This window comes from Temnothorax longispinosus, chromosome 9 (genome assembly GCF_030848805.1).
Source record: "Temnothorax longispinosus isolate EJ_2023e chromosome 9, Tlon_JGU_v1, whole genome shotgun sequence".
NCBI lineage: Eukaryota > Metazoa > Arthropoda > Insecta > Hymenoptera > Formicidae > Temnothorax > Temnothorax longispinosus.
Window position 1 is genome coordinate 9,856,265 of NC_092366.1, and position 20,313 is coordinate 9,876,577.

Genomic DNA, 20,313 nt, shown 5'->3' on the forward strand with positions numbered 1-20,313 from the left:
TGCACTGTAAGCGAAAGAACATAATTTTTCAATTAGTGTTAAACGACAATTTTAAGAAATAAAATCATATCACATACATTATTTTGTCGTATAAAAGCCGATCTTCTTGTAGAGACTTCTTATCATTTTTATCAACTTTAATTATCATTTATTTGTATCATAAGTTTAACGTTATAATGTCTTGTTTCCAACTATTTCAGTTGATCTCATATAATTGCTGAAGTTTTATGATAAGTTCAATGACTACGTCATCGAGAGCTGTCTTTTATTAACAGTAGCAGAGAGAAGCCTGAGAGAGGCCATCCCGGCCTTTTTCGTGGAACTATCGAAAGCCCCTGTACACTATAGCCAGTACATCCATTTTCGAAATTGGTACTACGTAACCACGTTTATTTTCCGACACTATTGATAAAACATCATTTTAGTGCGCGTCCGTGCTACATCTGCAAATGTAATATATATATGATGTATACATTTGCAGTTTACAGATGTAGCACGGACGCACACTAAAATGATGTTTTATCGGCATTGTCGAAAAGAGAGAAAGTGAGAGAAGGAGAGAGGGCTCTCTGTTAGATATTTATATATAAAATATAAATATATTAATATATAAAATAAGTTAATATTTATTGATACATGTAAGATATAAATATTCTCGATTGTAATTGGTTGAGGATCAATTTAATATTTATATCTTACACGTATCGCGACGAAATTTTTATAAACGATACAATTTAATGTTAATTTTCTACAAAGTTATTAGATTAGGAGCACATACAAAAACATTTGTAAACGTAATAAATTATGTGAACGAGCAAATTACGTGTCTGTTTTTGAACGAAAAACGGAATTGTATTCGCATACACACGTTTGAGGTTGTTAATTCGCACTCTCGACGTTCATACGCATTTTGGAGCAAGCTCGCTCCCTCGTTCGCGATCGTTCGCGATCGCGACAAATAAAGTGAGAACGCCAAACGCGCGATCATTCTCTTTAATTACAGATATATTAGACTATTAATTCCCGTGCTTAATGAGAGGTTCGAGCTATTCATCGAAGCGTCTTTCCACGCGATTCACTCATTCGAAGTAGAAATCGAAACGGAGGCAAGAGATGCGAATTCCGAGGTTATGGCCTACTCACTGCGACACGCGGGACAACGATTCTATTAAAGATTCGGATGTATCGCGCTTCGATTCATTTGTCTCTCACGCACAATTCACAATTCATTTACTGATCACGGCACATTGCAGGAGACCTGCAGGAGAAGGGTGATACGGGCGTCCACAGCATGGCGTTCATTTCGGCCATCCCACTCGTTGTAGTCGACACGAAAAGAAACAGAATATTCGGCGTACATTCGGCTTGCAACACACACACACTCTGTAACCGGAGGATTTCTTTTCGTTTACGAGAAAGAAATTACTTACACGAGCGACAACGTCTCGCCGCGACTCGTACCGACGTTCAACGAGTAACGTACCTATAGGCGGAGAGCTATGACGACACTTTTGGCCAAGTGATTTTATAAATCACGATTTTTCGTTATAATCTGCGTGGACGACTCTCCTTCGATAATCCGAACACCTGGCTGGCCGTACTTAGGGGGTTTAGAAGTACGCAGGTAAGAAAAAAAACTGATTTTCAAGTCATAGTATAAGTCTTAATTTTTATCGGATATTGATAATTGATCACTCAGGAACATGCAAATAAATTGCCAGTTCGATTGCTCGAGGGGAATTAGTCGCCAGGCTTAATTAAAAATAATTAAAAATAATTATTTTCAAGTCATACTATAAAAGCTGGGTTTTTTTTTATTAACAAGTATAGTGCTAACACATACCACCCAAAAAAAGCCAAGTAAAAATTTTGGTGGCAACGTCTCTAAAAAAATTATTGAAAATGCACAAAGCCGGCGGAGAGGTCTGACGGTTATATCCGGCTTCACAAAAAACGCAACGCTGCGCCAGCAAAGCCATTTTTTTTATTTTTACATACTATTTATTATTTATCAATTTTTTCATAAATTGATACGATAATGATAGTTAAAATACACGTTTTTAAAAACTTATGGACGCTAAAAACAATTGAGGCCATCATCAGACCCCTCCGCCGCGCGCCGGCTTTGTGCATTTTCAATAATTTTTTTAGAGATGTTGCTACCAAAATTTTTACTTGGCTTTTTTTTGGGTGGTATGTGTTAGCACTATACTTGTTAGTAAAAAAAACCCAGCTTTTATAGTATGACTTGAAAATAATTATTTTTAATTATTTTTAATTAAGCCTGGCGACTAATTCCCCCTGAGCAATCAAACTGGCAATTTATTTGCATGTTCCTGAGTGATCAATTATCAATATCCGATAAAAATTTAAACTTATACTATGACTTGAAAATCCGTTTTTTTTTCTCACCTGCGTACTTCTAAACCCCCTAAGTACGGCCAGCCAGGTGTTCGGATTATCGAAGGAGAGTCGTCCACGCATAACGGAAAATCGTGATTTATAAAATCACTTGGCCAAAAGTGTCGTCAGCTCTTGGACTACTATATCAATTTCATTTAATGGACTCTGAAGAACAGATTTTTCTTTCTTTTGTCTTGTTATAGATTGTCATTTTATATTTTTTCACAGACTCATTCATTGGTTAAGGGAAAATTGATCTTTCAATTCTTAAGTCCGTATTCATAGTCGGATCTTATTTCAAGATTGTTTTAAATAATGTCTTAAGATGCTAATACGACAGCTCTGTGATTGATTCATAACATCTTAAGATCGTACTTAAGACGGTCTTAAATATAAGATCTGGCTATATAAATACCGGTAGTCGGATCTTATTTCAAGACCGTTTTAAGTAATGTCTTAAGTTGCTAATACGGTCATTTGACTGGCTGAACGGAGTCTTAAGACTGCTTTTGACCAGACTTAAGATGATCTTAAATATAAGATCCGACTATGAATACCGTCCTTAGGCTGGTATTCATAGTCTTCAAGATCGTCTTAAGTAATGTCTTAAGACGCTAATACGGCTCTGTGATTGGTTCATGACATCTTAAGATTGAACTTAAGACGGTCTTAAATAACTATTATAAATACCGGCCTTAAGTATCTATATCTATCTTAATAACTTGTACCACATTCATCGTTAAAAATCTAGAAAACTGCTCTTTAAAATATACTACACTGTAAATCTAAGTGCGTTTATTTTTACACGTATAAGCGTCTAAAAATGACACATTTGACTGAAGCCTTTTTTTACATGTGCTTCTTCACATATTAAATTATGTCATTTACAACACGCTTAATCATACAAAATTAAAAGTTAATACGTTTAATTGTGTTAAATGACGTGATTTAAAAAGGCAAGAATAAATGTGTAAGAAGAGCTTTAGCTAAAAATAATACACTTGGGTTGTGTAAAATCGTTATTCAATGAGAGTGAATTTTTAAGTATTTTTTAAGTAATTGTTATGTTAAAATCGAATAAAATATTGCGTTTTTAATTATTTTAAACTCGATGCAAATGACAAAAAACCGATCAAATCTTTATAATCTTAACAGTATAGTCAAGCATCTCACCTCTATCGTGTAAATAATATCGCAATATCTCCGCTCGTAGGGCACATAGCGGAATATTATAAGAGAACCCCCTCCCCTAATTGGACCCCAAGCTATCGATCAAGCCTATTTAGAACTTGATCCGTTCACTCGTTATCGAGATCTCAACATCTCGGGTACTCGCAACCCGTCGCGTCGCGTAAAAGAGTCACGGTCAGTCTCGCTCCGCGTGTACTTGGCGCGAGACACTACCGTGTCTCTTGATACATATAACCATCTAACGCGTTATCCTTCCATATCCTGCCATATAATTGTAAGATGAGACCCTAATTCTATCTCCCAATTCATATCCCTTTCAATTTTTATAAAAACACAAATTCCGGATACGACAAAAAAACAACTGCAATCTACGTCCAATATAATTAATTGCATGAAGATCTCTTCAGCTGTTACATTTTGGATGATATACAAGCATGAGATAATTATTAATTATATAAAATATCGTTAGTCATAAATACAAAAAAATATTATTAGTTGTATAATTATATGCAATCATGCTGTTAAAATGATCGTAGCCCAGTAAAATGACTCGAAATTTGTCGATTTGGAGGAAATAATACTGACTGGGCTGAAACTTTGTAAACAGGCTTGTTTTAGGATACTATTCAACATATTAAAAGTCCCCACGTGTAGACGCTACGTTGCGGGCAGGGGAGGCTCCAAAAGGTCCAAAAAATTAGTTTTTCGCAAATAACTCGGAAAATATCAACTTTACGGATATTTATGTAGATATCAAAATTGTAGCTTACAAAATTCCGCACAATTTCGTTTTTTATTCAAGTCTGTACGACCAAATAAAACAGAGATAGAATTTTTTTAAACATCGGTAGTTTTGCAACGCAACAAAAACGCGTACGTGCTTCGCGAATTTTTTGCTAATATCTCGAAAATGGACTTTCGAATCGAAAAATGTTTTAAATAACAGTTGTAGAGAATCTAATTATGAACAATTTCGTGTTTTATTCATTTCTGTACAGTGAAAAATCGAGGAAATATGAATATTTAAATAATTTATAACCGCCATAGAAGAGATACGATGGAAATTAGTTGTTAATCTTCTTCTTCTTCTTCTTCATTTGCACTATTTGAATAGTCTTCATCCGATTCGGAATCGCTCATTTCGTCAGATACAAACATATTTAGGCAGCCGTTCTGTTTGCAATTAGCACAGAGGTCAGAACATCTTAACCCTGCCTTTTTGCAGCCACATGACCCGGTGCAATTTGATTTGCATTTACATGCTATTAATTTAAGAAAAAAAATAAAAAAAATTAATAAATTAATAAATAATAAAAAAATTAAAAATAAATAATAATAATAAATAAATAATAATAATAATAAACAATAAATAATAATAATAATATTAATAATAATATAATAATAAATAATAAATTAATTTTTTTACATAAAAAATATCTGTCACACTTCAAATTCGTTTTTTCTTATTCAAAAATTTTTTTTCTAGCATTCTTTAAGTCCTTAAAGTCCTTCTGTACCATTTAAAAATTACCAAATTTGCGGCGACGAAATTAAGTATTCTTATTTAATTAATAATTATCTCATATTTTTTTCTCATTCGCACTACTTTTAGCTTTAATTTGCGTGTTTAATCATTAAGCTTCGTCAATTTGTTAGTGAGTTATGATTTTTTAAATAAAACGAGTCGTAACGTGTTTGCCACGCCGCGCGCCGCATACCGACTTCGGACTCTTCTCAATCTTTAAATACCTATGTACAGAACTATCGGCCCTAAAAATATCGGCCTAGTACCAAACGATTCAGAAAGACCCCAAGAATAACTTCCGACACTTCAATAGGTACAGAAAAATGTTAAGGACACGTTTTTTCATCATTTCAGGCGACTTATAGTGATGATCTGCTACATACGTAAACTTACCTGTCTTTTGAAACGCCAGTTTCCCATCACAATGCATTCAAAATTACATGTCATAAACTCTATTTTATAGGAAATTTTGTCAGCTTTAATTTCGGTCTCTTGAAGTTTTTTCGTAAAGTTAATAGAAACGGAGATATTTACAAAAAAAGGAATGATAATGCAATTTTTCCACAATTTATCAAAAATACAGCAATATTCATGAACTTTTTTTTTAAATAAAACATACTTTGCGAAGGACTTATACTACTCCAGCACGTTCATATATATATGAAGTAATGAAAACAAGGTAAAATAAATTTTTGAAAAATTATTATCCATATATTTTGGACTAAAATGTTAATTTAACAAAAATTGATTTTTTTTCTTCAATATTTAAACACCTGTAATTCATCAACGTTTCAATGAAAAAAGGTCTATGACGTCTCATTTTAAAGATAATTAAAATATCTTCAAGAAAAATACATAACATTACTGCCTCCAACTAATTAGAAAAAGTTATTTTCCAAAATGCACTAAAAAATAACATTTTTTCATGTTTTTTGCTCTTAACTTCAAGCTATCTTTACCAAAATGGATTCATGCATACATCAACATGTTCAAAATTTTATTCTCTTTAACTTTCATTATACATACTATATGTGTACGACCTATACTTTCAGAGTTAATACTGATTTTTACATGCAAAACATCCATTATCAACATAAAATAAAATTGTCGTTTAATTAATAACTCGGCGAATTTGGACCGTACAGAAATGAATAAAAAACGAAATTGTTCGTAATTAGATTCTCTACTACTTTTATTTAAAACATTTTTCGATTTAAGAGTCCATTTTCGAGATATTAGCGAAAAATGCGCGACGCGCGTACGCGTTTTTGTTGCGTTGCAAAACTACCGATGTTTAAAAAAATTCTATCTCTGCTCCATTTGGTCGTACAGACTTGAATAAAAAACGAAATTGTGCGGAATTTTGTAAGCTACAATTTTAATATCTACATAAATTTCCGTAAAGTTGATATTTTCCGAGTTATTTGCGAAAAACTAATTTTTTGGACCTTTTGGACCCTCCCCTGCCCGCAACGTAGCGTCTACACATGGGGACTTTTAATATGTTAAATAGTACCCTAAAACAAGCCTGTTTACAAAGTTTCAGCCCAGTCAGTATTATTTCCTCCAAATTTTGTCATTTTACTGGGCTATCGTGCGAATTTGAAAGTATAAAATATTTCGAGGTTGCTCGTGATTATCAGCACCAAATCACGTGCTATTATTTCTAGGAGGATACTGTTGTGATACCTTCCTTCGAATTCTCTCGTTACAGAGCCCTCAGGAGAGACAGGAGCCAATCGCGTTCAACGGCTCTCCTGACTGCGCGGCGGCGCGCCGGCGCCCAGCGGCCGGTGCGGCTCACGGCTCACGCGACACGCGACACGCGACACGCTTAATTAATAGCGCAGTTAAGCGGCCTATGTAGACCGGGCTCAACACGCGACGTGTTCAGCCGGTTCAGCGTTCAGTTCACGTCGGTGCGGTGCGAGACGTTGTCGATCGTGTGACTTTGGAATTCCTTTTTCTCGTGAACAAAAAGCAATCCTGTATTGCCAGAGTTTTGCAAGCTGAATGTACGCCGAATACTCCGTTCCTTCTCGCGTCGACTGCAACGAGTGGGATATGCCGTCGCTGGACGAAATAAACGCCGAATGCCGTGCTGGACTTACACGTGTCACCCTCCCGGCTGTGATTTGGCGAGTTTCCTGCAGTGCGCTTCCGTGATCGGTGAGTGAATTATACATATATTTATGAGAAATAAATTATTCGAAGCGAGATACATCCGAATCGTAATAGAATCGTTGTCCCGCGCGTGTCGCAGTGAGACGATAACCTCGCGGAATTCGCGTCTCCTGCCTCTCCCCCCCCCCCCCGTTTCGATTTTTACACCGAATTAGTGAATCGTGCGGGAAGACGCTTCGATAAATAGCGTGAACCTCTCATAAGGGCGGAAATTAATAATCAGCTGTTTGATTGAAGAGAACGGTCGCGTGTTTGGCGCGTTCTCACTTTTCTTGTCGCGATCGCGAACGAACACGAACGAAAGAGCGAGCTTGTTTCGATAAACGTATATATATGTATATTAATATCGAGAGTGCGACAAGCTGAAATGTACATACGCGTCCACGAATACATTCCATTCTTTCGTTAAAGAACGGGCACATATAATTAGTTCTGTTGCATTTTGTAGAACAAATCAAGAGACACGGTAGTGTCTCGCGCCAAGTACACGCGGAGCGAGACCGACCGTGACTCTTTTACGCGATGCGACGGGTTGCGAGTATACGAGATGTTGAGATCTCGATAACGAGTGAACGGATCAAGTTCTAAGTAGGCTTGATCGATAGCTTGGGGTCCAATTAGGGGGGGGTTTCTCTTATAATATTCCGCTACGTGCCCTACGAGCGGAGATATTGCGACGCAAAGTCCAAATGTGAAAATTTTTTATTAAGATACTTCCTCCTCCTAACGCCGATATATATGATGACGTCATAATCAGAAACGTCACTTTCACTTTTTCGACGCTGGCGGCGCAGGTATCGCCAGTTTCGATATCGCGCGCGTATTTCGAAATTAGGTCGATAGACTTATCGGTCAGGAGGAAGATTTCTATTTAGGTAAATTAGGTAATATATAATATATATTGAGTCAACGGAAAAGAAGGTTCTCTACGCTTGGCAGAAAGTGCCGCTAGGGAATTTTTAAGTCGATTCTTATGAATCAAGCTTGATATAATATATATGAAGTCAACGGAAAAGAAGGTTCTCTACGCTTGGCAGAAAGTGCCGCTAGGGAATTTTTAAGTCGATTCTTATGAATCAAGCTTGAATTCGATGTCTAGGTATCCCAGGTTGTCGATGACGAGGTCCAGATAGTGCGCTTCATAGTTTTCGGTGTCCAGGTGTAATAATACGTTGAATTCGATGTCTACGTGTCCCAGGTTGCCGATGACGAGGTCCACATAGTGCGCTCCGTAGTTTTCGGTGTCTACGTGTATTAATACCTTGAATTCGATGTCCACGTGTCCCAGGTTGCCGATGACGGGATCCAGATAGTGCGCTTCATAGTTTTCGGTGTCCATGTGTAATCGTACGTTGAATTCGATGTCTAGGTGTCCCAGGTTGCCGATGACGAGGTCCACATAGTGCGCTCCGTAGTTTTTGGTGTCTACGTGTATTAATATCTTGAATTCGATGTCCACGTGTCCCAGGTTGCCGATGACGGGATCCAGATAGTGCGCTTCATAGTTTTCGGTGTCCAGGTGTAATCGTACGTTGAATTCGATGTCTAGGTGTCCCAGGTTGCCGATGACAAGGTCCACATAGTGCGCTCTGTAGTTTTCGGTGTCTACGTGTATTAATACCTTGAATTCGATGTCCACGTGTCCCAGGTTGCCGATGACGGGATCCAGATAGTGCGCTTCATAGTTTTCGGTGTCCATGTGTAATCGTACGTTGAATTCAATGTCTAGGTGTCCCAGGTTGCCGATGACGAGGTCCACATAGTGCGCTCCGTAGTTTTCGGTGTCTACGTGTATTAATATCTTGAAATTGATGTCTAGGTGTCTCAGGTTGTTGATGACGAGGTCCACATAGTGCGCCTTGTAGTTTTTGGTGTCTAGGTGTATTAATAACTTTAAATCTGAATGTAGGACACATAGATATCGAATTCGAGGTATTAATACACGTAGACACCGAAAACTACGGAGCGTACTATGTGGACTTCGTCATCGGAAACGTGGGACACCTAGACATCAAATTCAACGTATTATACCTGGACACCGAAAACTATAGAGCGCACTATCTGGAACCCGACATCAGCAACCTGGAACACGTGGACATCGAATTCAAGGTATTAATACACCTGGATACCGAAAACTATGAAGCGCACTATGTGAATCTCGTCATCGGCAACCTGGGACACCTAGACATCGAATTCAAGCTTGATTCATAAGAATCGACTTAAAAATTCTTTAGCGGCAGAATCAAGAGACACGGTAGTGTCTCGCGCCAAGTACACGCGGAGCGAGACCGACCGTGACTTTTTTACGCGACGCGACGGGTTGCGAGTACCCGAGATGTTGAGATCTCAATAACGAGTGAACGGATCAAGTTCTAAGTAGGCTTTTTCACAAAACCTCCACGGAAAGTTCGACTTTCCATGCCTGTAGAGAGGGGCGAAAGTGACCAATTTCATGCCAGGACGGCATTAGCGGGAAAGTAACAACTTTCCTCCCTAGGGCGAAGATACCACTTCTTCTTTCTATAATGTGGAAAAAACAAAATTTGTGAATTTTATATTAAAAAATATACACGACGATCTAGTGACGTTATCTAGAATTATATCGCTTTCCTTTCATCGCCTATTTTTTCTGTGCGAAGACAAATCTTTAAGCACTCAGAAAACCTATCAAAACATTGTTCGTACGCTGTTTTTGTAAGCGTATTTATATTCGAGAATACATTTATTTGTATCTGTTCAATGGTATTGCAAGGCTGATTTCTTTCACAATTCATCATTCTTTGTAGTTGTGGGAACAATTAATAGTCGCACGGATCTAAATCAGGCAAATATGGGGGGATCTCAAACGCTTTTATTTGATTTGTGGCCAAGAAATCGCGCACAATCTTAGATTTGGTCGTCGCGGCGTCGCGTCGGTGAATTCTCGTGCAGAAGATAGGTACCAAGACCTTTTCTTTTGATATTTAGACCGAACTCGAGGGAAACAATTACACAAATTTTCAAGAATACGTGAATATAATACAGCGTCCATTGTATAATCTTCTTCCGGAATAAATTCAAGATATATGAGACCTGAATAAAAATAAATTATCAGCAATACCTTTTTCAGCAGCATTTTTTTCGACTTTGTCTCTTCTGAAGCGTTCTGCTGCTCTGTGCGTTCTGGTTTCTGCTCATAGTAAAACCATTTTTTACCAATAGTTACGATATTTTTTACTAAATTTTTATCACTCTTTGCTGCTGCTAGCATTTCTTCGCAGTATTTTATTCTCTCGGCTTTTTGTTCGTCTTTTAGTTTACGCGGTATGAAGCGTCCAGCAACCTTCTGTTTGTCCAAATTTTTTAGAATATTTAATTTTTTTGTAGATATATCAGTGAACTTTCTGATGACTTCTACGGACACTGAATTATTTCCAGCACCTTTTCCATGTTTTCGGGGGTGCGACTTGGTCCTGCTCCTAAAACGTCTGAGATATTCTGTTTCATATCTTTAGAGGCGATAAGTGGTCAGGATGAATAAAAAAAGAGATAATTTCTACAGTCAACCGAGAGCTTCTACGTGTAATGTCCCTGATAATCCTCAACAAGGTGATAATAGTATTAAGTGGTCCGAGATTAATAAAAAGAAAAAGAGATGATTCCGACGATTACAACTGAGAGCCTCTTCGTATAACTCAGAATCCTGCACCACAATCCTTGCTGACGCTTATAGCCTGCAAATGTACAAAAAACTACCGAGTGAACTGTGGTTGCAAGAAACTGGGCATACAATGTTCAATTTTTTGTAAAGAGTGCCAAGGTGTCAACTGCGAAAACATCAAAACGTTTGAAACTTATGATGATGTTCACGATGTTGTGGACAAAGAAATTGAGTTGTTGTGCCTGAAAAAGACTTTTCTTAAGAAATACATATGTTTTCGTTAATAATTGTAAAAAAAACAGTTTAAATAACATTAAATTAAAATAAAAGCAAAACACTGAAGACCCTAAACTAAAACCATTCAACTTGCGTGAACAATATCTCGGTCACTATTAGTCGTAAAAATGTTTTCAACCCCGCATTTTTTTTGTTAGAATTTCTACTTTCTTTTATCTCAGAACAAAAAAATCACTTAGACTGCTAGAAAAAAAGTTGCACGCAAAAATGTAAAAAAAATCTTTTTTCTCTTTTGCTATTTTTTAATTCCGTTTTAATCTTATTTCTTGGGTTTCCGATATCGCAAAAATTTTTTTATATACGTATTTGATGCAAAATTTTATTTCCTACAAAAAAGTTCTCTTGTATTTTTTTCGTATTTTGCGTCGTTTTCTAGATATTTCAAAAACAATGGAAAACAATATTTTTTGTTAATATCTCAGAAGTGTACCTCTTAATTTAATAGCATTTTCGTTTTTTTACTTTTTTTTAGTGTTGAATAATCGTATGAATCAATAAAATTTCACTAAAGAATTAGTTCTTTTTAAAAACACATAGACAATAGCTTATTTGGGTCGTTCACCCAGCGGTGACGAGTGTGTCGATGTAATCGCCACATACCAATTAACAATTAGCAGTTTTTAAACAATTTTTACCCGTGCCCAGCACGACGCTTAGTGAGAAGTGTCGTGCTGATTATTTTTCACACTTCTAACAATTATTTTCGACAGTTTTATAAGAGTTCTATGCTTTATAATTATTTTTATAAACAGTTCCGGTGATTAACGATTTTTTAAACTACTTTTTTGTAAAACGACCGCCGACGCGACGTCACATTTCTGCTACAATTGTTGCACCGTCGCTATTCGCGTCGTATGCTATGGCATCGAAGCGTATACAAAGCAACGGTAGCCGAAGTCTACTACGGCCCGCAGGGCGCAGACTATACACTGTTGTAGAAATTAGATATAATTTTAAATATAAAGCAGAGATATAAATTTAGTTCACTCTCATGCTGTGTTCTTTCCCTTTACATCGAAACATCTCTGAAATTGGTTCGACGCACATAGAACGTAACGTTTCTTGCTGTCTCTGCGACACGCGCATTACTTTTCTTTTGCATCTGCCGGATATCCGGACATTTTATGTAATAACAATTAAAGTGATTTAAATCGACCTGACTGGCAATATATATAACGTCTTTCCGATATGAACATTGAAAAACTGAGCCAACTTGGTTTGTCGGATTCACACAGCACTTTTTTCAGATCAATATCGAGACATTATTAATTTCGACCATGGGTTTTGGTCAGTTGATGTAATTTTTAAATTTTTCAATGTTCATATCGAAAAGACGGGTCGATTGCCAGTCAGGTCGATTTAAATCACTTTAATTGTTATTCTATATACTGGGGTAAAAGAAATTTATTATTCTGTTTATTTTATGTAATGTTGGTTTTTGTTGGAATTATGCTCTCCGCAGGGATCGAGATGGTGGTGGTGATTGCTAACGAACGACTCTTTTATATGCTGTTACTATAACTCTTTATTCTCGACACAATATAAGACACCGTATATAAGACACGCGATGAGCTCGGACTATCGTCTGTCGCATCGTACGGCGTGCGCGCCCGCGTTGCTGCGCCACACAATGCCCTCTGGAAGGGCGCATGTGCTCTACTCGCACAAAGCATCTTTCCAACACTTCCTCCCTTTGTGCGGGTAGTGGGCTCGGGTCCTCTAAGTCTCTTTCTTATCTGAAAAATGGCAAAATATTAGTTCCGAGTAAGATTTCGCTTTTAATTGCTCTTAAACTCTAAATTTGCTATATTATTTCTAAGATATGCGAATGCTTCCAAAGGTAATGGTTTAGTCATGATATCAGCTAAGTTTTCTCTAGTTTCTATCCATCTAACTTCTACTTTCCCTTGGTCTGCACATTGTTTTACAAAATTTCCATGAGTATCTGCCATGTGCTTTCGGTTTCCAGTAGGTATCTTCTCTTTCTTTTAAGTTTTTCTTTATTTCCTCTAGTTCATCATCAAACATCTTAAGTTTGTGACTTCCATCTTTCTTAATGCAATTTCCTGCAGCTCTATTATCACACAATATTACTGGCGGAAAGAATGGTTCTCCAATGTCTGACAATTAGTATTGAGAGAAATATATTTTCTAACACGTTATTTGATTTGTATCGTATTAAAACATAATTATGAAATTAACTTTTCTTACTTTTAAATAATTTTTATTATAATTTATTACAATGGTCAAAACGAGTAAAATAATTATCGCATGCATGAAAGACTGTAGTTACGTTTAATTTCCAATTATTATATAAATACTTCTTGTACAAGGTGTCCCATTTTAAGAATTTTGAAGCCATTACAATAGAATTTTTTTGTTTAGTAAGCTACAAGAATATATAACAAAAAATAGAAAATTTCATTTAAGAAATTGAAAGTATCTGTCATATATCACTTTTAAACGGCAATCCAAGATCAAATAAATGGCACAATCTTATGTCCCTCTTCGAATCAAACAATTTTTGTCTGAAATCTTTTTATTAAAAATGCGTACCTGAGCAGATGGAACACTCTGTATTATAAATATTATTTCTTTAATAACATAAATATTATTTTAATTTATATAATTTTATAAAATTATGATATAATAAAATATTTTTTGAGCCACATTCTTTTTTAATATGAACATGAAATGTACAAGAAATATAAAAGAAACATTTGCTATCTGTCTTGCATTTTTATTAAATAATATATGAGGTTATATTAACACAATGAAAATAACCATATAGGAAAAATTAAAAAAATTATATAATAAAAATACAAATACATGTTGCCGACAAAAATTTTATATTAATAAACGAAATAACCAAATGTCTAATGGAATAATTTTGTAAATACTTTGCACCACTAATAGAGCAACTTATTTGAGTTAAATAAATCCAAACAAAACAGCAATATCAATGAAATACTTATTAATTAAATTTACATTAGTTTCTGCATCTGAACTTGTTACTGAAGTTCCTACTGAACTTGCTACTGAACTTGCTACTGAACTTGCTACTGAACTTGTCTCCTTCGTTTGTGAAAAGTTTTTTTTCCAGTACGACAAAAAAATTATACGTGGACCCACTTCGGGAATAAGTTCAGCAATTAATTTTTCATTTAAGTATTTAATTAACTCCATTGTAATTCCGTTTTCTTCGAATAAAACATTTATAAAATTAATTTTTATAAATTAAAAAAAGAAACAATTTTAGAATGTGTGTAGAAGTGCTTGTGTGCGTGCAAATGTGTATAAAATGTGTTATAAAATATTTCTAAAATTAACATTTATCAATTTCTCAAACATTTAACAATTATTTATCTAACAAAATCACAAGAAAAAAGCAAAAAATAATACGTCATTGTGTAATGACATTAACTTTTTAAAAAATGTGAGATAATATTATAAAACTTATTAGTTACTTACTTTCGAAAACATTAGCATAAGTGCTTATTCCCAATTGTTGTAAAATATCTGTAATCTCCATATTTTCATATATAAAAAATATTATTCCTCTTGAAGTACTTATGTATATGTACTGGCATAAGAGTATGATAGCTGTAAAAAAGTAATAATGTAAGTAATAGCTGCATTCAGTAAGAAATGCAGATTTGCAACTGTTGTAACATTTTTTAATATGATTAATTTATATATTTAGATCTGGTACAAACAAAAAATAAAAACAATTATATTGAAGAATTCTGTAATAATTGCAAAGTTTTTTCTACTGTAACGCAGCTAATAATCCCCCCCTCTCTCTGATATAAATTTTGTTCAATATGTTCAAACAAATATATTCTTAAAAGAAATAAATATTTACTAAAATCTAGCATTTTGTGCTTAAATCAAGCGCAAGATGCTTGATTTGAGTAAATATTTATTTTTTGAATCGTGACGTCATGCATAGCGAGCGACCGGTAACGAATTTGAATGCGTTGTACTATTTCGTTTTGTGCACTGAAAAAGAAATTGAATTTAATATATATTTCGGTCAACACGTTGAAATTAATTATATCCTTCATAAAAGAAGTAAATATTTACTAAAATCTAGCATTTTGTGCTTAAATCAAGTACGAAATGTTTGATTTGAGTAAATATTTATTTCTTTTATAAAGGATATATTTTTTTCAGTGCACAAAACGAAATAGTACAACGCGTTCAAATTTGTTACCATGCAGTCGCTCGCTATGACGTCACGATTCAACGCGTGTGATTTGAGTCGTCGGCGAGATGTATCTTCTCGCGAAGGTACGCTTCCGAGAAAGCCAAGTACTCACCGTCCGCGAGGATAGACTATGGCTAAGTTCCACTTATCGCCCGCGGTCGCTGTGGACGATAAGTGGAACACACCTCATATACGTCGTCCTTCGAGCTGACACGAGGCTCAAAAAAGACACCGAAATCGACACGATTACACACCGACACAATGATAAGATGGCGTCGATCCGCGGACGGCATAGGTACGTATTAACGCCGTGTATTATGATTCGACCGAAAATTCACCGAAATGTTCACGCCTCAAGGTTAGGCTTAAGATTTGACTCGATACTTGATGCACTTTTACAAAATATTATACGAATATTATGAATAATGAATACTATACCTCAAAAGGTTTCCCAAAATGATGAAAAATACAAACTGCCTACCGCACACTAGCTGCCGCACGCTGAATACCACGTGGCGAATGTGCGTAACGTTTGGCGTAATCTCCGTATTCACACTTTATAAATATTAGCACACAATATTCACGTAAGTCTATATCGATGAAAACACAGCACAATGCTCACGAGCGTCGAATTTCTACCGTAGGAAAGACTGATAATGAGTTGAAACTCATAGATTCAACGCGTCTGGTCATACGATGGTGCGGATGGCGGAATGATGCAAGATAGACGATCGAACAAAAGAAAGTAGTTCCCTCGCTCCGCGCCCCGCGCTTTAGTTGTCGCGCGTTATTATAGGGTCCGTTCCGTTTCACGCATGATGCGCGCATTGTCTATAGTAAATGTTACGTATGCTATAGATAAATGCGCGCATATGCGTGAAACGGAACGGACCCATAGATATCGCGCGACGCGCGACAAACGTTTTCTTGTTTTGCGTTATGCAAAAACTATAAGATGATCTTTGTTTAAATTTAATTCAGATTTACATTACAGATTACAGTAAATATTTGTTGAAATTTATTTATGATCAGAACACGCTTATGAAATAAAAATATTAGCACACAAATATTGCGTCAATCTATCGTTCTTTATATATTACATTAAAAGAATAAAATGACGCAATAGCGCACTAACATCGTTATAAACGCGTGTTGAATACGGGCCATTAAATATAAGATCAGATGTTCTTATTGCAAATATTATTTTGCTAAGATGCAATTATTAGGACTTGTTAAAACAGTATGCAGAAAAAGACTTAAATGAAAGAAAAAGTAGTTATAAGTAAAAATTGCAATTTTAAATTTAAAAAAACTTGTTTAGGGTAAATTGAGGAGAGACGCCACCCCATTCGTTAAAGTGGCAATAAAAATTAGGTATTTGAATAAAATAAAACAATTAATTTTTTATTATAAAGTACGTATCCTCTGTTATACAAAAAAGAACAAAAATAAAATTTTCATACATAACAATACGATATAAAAAATAATAAATGACAAGTGGCTAAAGTGGCGTCTTTCCTACAACCTGTGGGAGAGATGCCACACTATAAAGGAAAAATACCACATAATTATTTTGTTTTGCTGACACGTTTTTTGCGTACATTTTCTTTTCCACAATTATTGCAGTGTGGAGAATACATAGTACATGTTTCGTGAAGCCATTTTAGGCATGAGGGATACTTAATCCAGTCTGCTTTATTTTTAGTAGTAAAATAATTTTCCAAACATTCTATGCACTTGTTGCTTTCATCTTCAATGGGCGTTAAGGATGAATCCTGGCGAGACGATGCAGAATCAGTAGCTATTTTGTGCCTTTTTGCTACTTTTTTTACCAGGGCAGGGATTTGAAGTTTTTTTATGCTTTAAATTTTTAGGAGATGTCAAGACACATGCTTGTTTACGTTTTACAGTTGAGATTGGCAGTTTTGGAACTGGATGCACTGTCTCAAGGAGCTTTTGTTGGACTTTCTTTATTCTCTGGCATGACTGAAAGCTGAGATCCAGATGCTGATGGAGTTTGAGATTTAGTAGGAAGAACTGATAAGGGAGCAGTTTCAATCAAATTAGACACGGCAAAAAAATAATCAGGGATAACATTCGGGTTCAGGGGAAAAATTCCGCAAGCTGAGAAGCATCCTAAAATGCAAAAAACATGTCATAAGAACAATAAAAACAAATACCTCTTGATGTGGCATCTCTTCTTATCTTGTGGACGAGATGCCACACTTCACAGATAACACACCACGAACATAATCTGGCAAAAATACTGTGTAAACATGTTGAGAAGAAACCACATAACACGTTAAAATAGTCACTTACTTTGTTATATCTCCGCTATGCTTGTAATCGGCATCCGTATGTCACTTGCGTGAAACTTTCGCGTAACTTTTTCGGCGAAATTGGCTTTAATACTTTAGAAACACGACACGCGATGTCACAGCCGACCGGCTTGATATGTTTTTCTAAGCGCCGGGGCCTTTATCGAAAAACGTCAAAAGTATAGATGTCGCTGTTACATACCGGAAAACATAAGAAATGTGGCATCTCTCCCCACGTGGCGTCTCTCCTCAATTTACCCTACTGTAAATAAAATTTTTTCTTGTTTTTAACGAATATATTAATTATATTCAAGTAAGGATTTCCTTAAATGTAAGAAATTGTTTGTAAAAATTATTTACTTTTTATAAGTAACCTATTTATTATCTTTGTACATTTGGGAAACTGAGATTTAACAAATATTTACTAAAATGGCTTTTTTTAAATTAAAAAACCTTGATTTTATATTTTAAAAATTTAGTAAATAAATTTCAACAAATATTTACTGTAATGTACCAAATCTGAATTAGATTTAAATAAATTTTTTAATAAGAAATCATTTCTTCATTTTATGCTTAAGTTTATTATAATAAAAAAAACGAACTATAAATTTTAAACATTATTTATTTATATTAAGTAAATCTAATTTTAGTAAATATATTTACTAAAATTTAGAAAATTTTTTTTTAGTGTACATTTGTGGTTTTAAAAATATCTATAATTTCAACAAATATAGGACATTCATCATCGTCAATACCGAACAAAAGGATCGAGCCTCTTCTAAGTGTAACATTTCCAAAAGAAACATTTTTCAACGTGATATTATTTGTACAGTTATTTAATGATACATTGTTAATAGTATTTAATAAATTATCTTCTGTATATGTGATGTATGGTGCACTGCCACATTTTAATGTGATGAAGAAATTGCTTAACATTAATTGATGCTTAACAGCTATACTATAACATATGTTTTTTCTGCAAGTAATTGCACGTGCATATTGTTTTAAAGGCCGATGTTTGCCTTCAAACCTCATCGACCATAAAGAACGAAGCGGTCCAACAATTTTCATAATACGAGGGTAGTGTAACATAAAGTGATGCTTGGGTTTCAATGTTTCCCCAAACAATTCGATATACAGCATATGATCATTAATTAAGTTTTTTAGTAAATCTGCTGTCGATTCAGTGACACTGGTACTCAAGTGTTATAGAAAGAATTTTTCTTAACAATATAAAAAGTTCCCAATGTTTATTATGAGAATCAGTATTAATGAGATCACCCAAATATTAATCCGGCATTTAAAACAAAAGTTTGCATTTTTGAAGCAGACATTTTAATGGATTTAGTATGTAATTGAGAATATGAAATTGTAGGAGGGCGGCTAGATGTACACTGAGAAAAAGGTTTCTTTGGACCAAATAAAACTCGTTAACAGATAATAAATGGCATGGTTGGATACGGCGAATCGAATATTTTGTTGAATCAATGCAATCGTTGGTTTGTGATAATAGTGAATATTCTGTTGCCCCAAATTAACGTACTTTAATAGTTAATGAATCTGATTTTGGCACGAACGAATATCTTTTTGCATCAATTGAATATTTCTTAACAGTTAAGGAATATAATTTGGCATGAACGAATATCTTTTTGCATCAATTGAATATTTCTTAATAGTTAAAGAATATAATTTTGGCACAAAGGTATATTTTGTTACATTAACGGAAGATTTATTATTAGGTAAGGAATTCGAATTTGGCACAAAATAATATCTTTTTGCATCAATTAAATATTTTTTAATAGTAAATAATTTTATTTTGCTGGAAATCCGCGTCGACGTTTGTAATTATATATATATATATATATATATATATATATATATATATATATATATATAATAAGCATGTATTACAAATTTGTGTATATATGATGACCTGAAATGTTTAACATGTAATTGAATGTAGACATTTTATTGAGAACACATGAAATATTCTGGAATGTTTTTTTATTTAAATATTGTTTTATATAATATACATGATACTAATTTCTGGCGGAAATCATGCAGCGACCGCCGGATGTCGTATATGCTGCATATACGGGTGGTACATTGTTGTAGTTATCGTCAATTTTGTACACTTGAATTTTCTTAATTTCGTGTCCTTGTAATCTAATTTTATATGCTTTAGCATGACTATTTAAACCTAGTGTATCACAAATCTTATACGTGAAATAAACGCTATGATTATTATAAGATATTATTACGGATACAATTGTTGCAAATACCGGATTATCGTCATCGTTTATGCCTAAACGTATATTGTAATTTGATTTATACATTTTTCCATTAATTTGTATCCATGATACTTCGTAATCTTCTTCCGAACAAACTTTTGAGAGTATTTCAGGTTTTAAATAATAAGGCAATTTTCCAATAGTGCGACCTACATTCACCGACGTAGTGAAGCCTTTTTTAGTTAATAATTGATAGCTAAATTGTAATTGCAGTTTTGTGGATAATGTTAACAATAGGTTTCTGCGTGAAGCTA

The 20,313-nt window shown here is 34.7% G+C and overlaps 1 protein-coding gene and 2 long non-coding RNA genes across 5 annotated transcripts in view; 2 read left to right on the forward strand and 1 right to left on the reverse strand.

Moving 5' to 3' along the window:
- Positions 1-6,539: 6,539 nt before the first annotated feature.
- Positions 6,540-20,313, forward strand: part of LOC139819156 (uncharacterized) — a 48,075-nt gene continuing 34,301 nt past the window's right edge. The window contains exon 1 of the mRNA XM_071788356.1: positions 6,540-7,288. The gene's annotated coding sequence lies outside the window, so the exon portion shown is untranslated. The remainder of the gene's footprint in view (positions 7,289-20,313) is intronic.
- On the reverse strand, positions 12,741-16,178 carry LOC139819106 (uncharacterized). Of its 3 annotated transcripts, XR_011733600.1 has the most exons (4): positions 15,889-16,178; positions 14,712-14,843; positions 14,229-14,440; positions 12,741-13,360 (listed from the first exon to the last, which is right to left on the reverse strand). It is a non-coding gene; the product is annotated as an uncharacterized lncRNA (long non-coding RNA). The 3 variants fall into 3 exon arrangements; XR_011733598.1 differs by having other exon boundaries at positions 12,741-14,440; positions 15,889-16,169; XR_011733599.1 differs by lacking the exon at positions 14,229-14,440 and having other exon boundaries at positions 15,889-16,168.
- On the forward strand, positions 14,854-16,234 carry LOC139819107 (uncharacterized). Its single transcript, XR_011733601.1, has 3 exons — positions 14,854-15,745; positions 15,897-15,971; positions 16,095-16,234. It is a non-coding gene; the product is annotated as an uncharacterized lncRNA (long non-coding RNA).